General features: G+C 39.3%; 1 long non-coding RNA gene across 1 annotated transcript; it reads left to right on the top strand.

Annotated features, from left to right (window-relative positions):
• The first annotated feature begins 562 nt into the window (after positions 1–562).
• On the top strand, positions 563–1,439 carry LOC149018819 (uncharacterized). Its single transcript, XR_016172768.1, has 3 exons — positions 563–792; positions 888–1,140; positions 1,282–1,439. It is a non-coding gene; the product is annotated as an uncharacterized LOC149018819 (long non-coding RNA).
• The last annotated feature ends 1,230 nt before the right edge of the window (positions 1,440–2,669 follow it).

The raw sequence follows: 2,669 nt of genomic DNA, 5'->3' as shown, positions 1-2,669 counted from the left end.
CCTTATTTTCTCTAATGTTGATAATGGGATTTGAAAACCAGTAGTCGGTAAATGGAAATCGAAAATCGGAAATAAAAATTAAAAAAATGGCAATCACCAATTAATAATCGGATAGTTTATTGAATTAGATTATTTTGAATATTCGACAAAGTTCGGATTCAAATAGTGGTTTTGCTAGACGGATTTGGATATTGGTTTATTCAAGGCAACTAGTATCTGACTGAATCCATTCCGTTTACAAGTCTAGTTACACTAACATACATAATTATTTAACACTATAAGAAAAAGGATTTTAGGCGACGGTTTTTTAGGTAAATGTGAGAAATACATGTATTTTTGTCGACATTTATTAAAAAATGTGACGAATTACTTGTATTTTCGGTGATAGGCAGAAATTCGAGTAATTTCTGTTACGGTTGATGAGTAGTGTCGTGGAAAATTGGTGTTTTTAAGTTTTAAATTTTAAATTTTAACCCCAAAAAACCTCTCCCGCCCTAATTTTCCTTAGTCAAAAGCAGCCAAACCCCAAAAACCATGGTGCTTTCTTACTTGTTAACTCGCCTCTGACATCTCCATCAACTGCATTAGAGGGTGAAGTGAATTGGAAGAAAGCTCCCAAGATTTCAGGCGACCTCAAGAGGTGAGGAATTAGCCCATCCTGTTTGTTTGCTTTGGAAGAAACACTACAAGAACAGAGATTTTCGGTGAAACACAAAAGTCTCGCTCCCTTGCACGTTGTTTCTCTCTCTCGCTCTCGATCGCTAGTCTCTGTTTCTCTGGCTCAAAAACGAGGTTAGACCTTCCGCCAACTCGCCTCTGTTTCTGTAGCTAAAAAACGAGGTTAGATCTGTATTCTCTGTAACTCCTATTTTTTTGGTTCCCTCCAGCGATGGGGTTCTTCTCCTTGCTGTTTGGTGCTAGTTCTCAAAGAACAACAGCTATTTAGGACTTTTAGCTCTGCTGTTTAGGTCTGGAATCAAAGGACAACAGAGATCTTCTTATTATTCTCACAATGGTCATTAGGGCTTGAGTCCTTGCTTTCCAGGTCTGGACTATGATCGAAGAAGAAGAACAAATTTGAACAAAGTGCCAGACAGGCAAGCTCGTTCCAGACGAAAGAGTTGTGCAATGGCTTCTTAGGTATTGTGTTATTTGTCTTTAATATCCCTGATCCAATTGTTCATTTCATTCTTATTCTCGTAAGATATTTATTTATTCTAAAGATTGGGTTTTCCTACTGTAAATGATTGATTTATCATGTTTATATAAATTCTATTGCAGCATATATAGTCGAAGACTAGAAGCTGTACTTCTTCCTACAAAGAATAACCTAGTGCAGGTATGTCGAAATTTGAACCTTGATGATAATCAAATCAATAAGACTTGTGACAACTTTTTCTCTCTTTTGTTGATTGAGAGACTTTTCTATATTGCTTTCTCGTAATGAACCTTGATGTTCTGTTAAGGAATGTTGGCTTTCTAACTTGATTTTGGTATTGCCTAAGTTTTTGCCATGTATCTGTAGGGTTAAAGTGTTTGGTTAATTTTTCTTATCCTGTTTAATGAATTGATTCTCCATTTTTGCCATGTATGTTTTTCTCTTGTGTGATCTTGGATACAGATTAGAGTCTCTATCAGTTAATGACCTGTTAACTGTTTGTTTAATTGGAATTTTCTCTCATTTCAACAGTTTTCTTTCTCCTATGATTGTTAATAGCTCAAGGTCTTCTTCAGAACCAAAGTTTGGAAGCAAAGTTGACCAAAAAAGATGAAGCAACGGTACTTTTAATTGAGGTTTGTACTCCCTTCCCAAAGCAATGGTATATTTGCATTGCCATGTTAGGAGGGCCAATTAAAACCTGTTTCTTACAGCCAACCCCCCCCGAGTGTTTACGTCCAAAGGTGTGTATATGGATCTGGTGTCCTCTCACCTTGTAGGTAAGTAAGGTTTATATAGAGTGTACCTTCGAATCTCCTTCGTTGGATGCACTTGAGCCTTCTTCGGGTAGTCGTTGGATTCTAACAGTTAGATCCGTTGAGCGATAGACTTCTACTAGTTTGAACTAGTAGAGGACTCCTGAGATAACTTTACGGTTATCCGATGATTATCCCTTCAATAATGATAAGTGACAGCCGCCAAATTGTGTCTGCTGCCATTAGGGTAATTAACCTAATCCATAAGTCGGATTAGGGCGTGCCTGTAGCTGATTTAGTTTTCTTCCTCAGCAAGCTATCTTCTGGACCCGGCTCGCTCAGAAGCGAGTCGATTCCTTTCGTCTCGACCGGGGTCGAGGGTCAAACTGAGTATGAACCAGGTTCGATCATATTTCCTCCATATCACAAGCCCCCCAGACCAAGCTTTCGGTCGATCCCGAGGGCTTGGTTTTTAACTGGGTTCTTCGTCAGGCAATAGTCTCTGTGTATCCCACTAAATGTCATATCACATTTAATGCGGTGGTCACTTTTCCTCGAGTGTTGTGAGGGCAATGCCACGCGTCTCTTTGTAGTCGATCTATCGTGGCTCACGTAACCCAAGCGACGATTTCCGAACGTCGGTTTTGGATTCGTGAGTTCAAACTTTCAAAACGTCTTCAAATCTCGACCGTTGATGTTGAATCAATCTCGATCGTTCAGGTCCTCGAACACTCGTGCGGGTGCTTAAGAGCGGT

The sequence above is a fragment of the Hakea prostrata genome, chromosome 4, assembly GCF_041222555.1.
Source record: "Hakea prostrata isolate BN-2017 chromosome 4, UWA_Hpros_2, whole genome shotgun sequence".
Lineage (NCBI taxonomy): Eukaryota > Viridiplantae > Streptophyta > Magnoliopsida > Proteales > Proteaceae > Hakea > Hakea prostrata.
The sequence above is the reverse complement of the archived record's forward strand: the minus strand, read 5'-3'. Positions and strand labels throughout refer to the sequence as shown.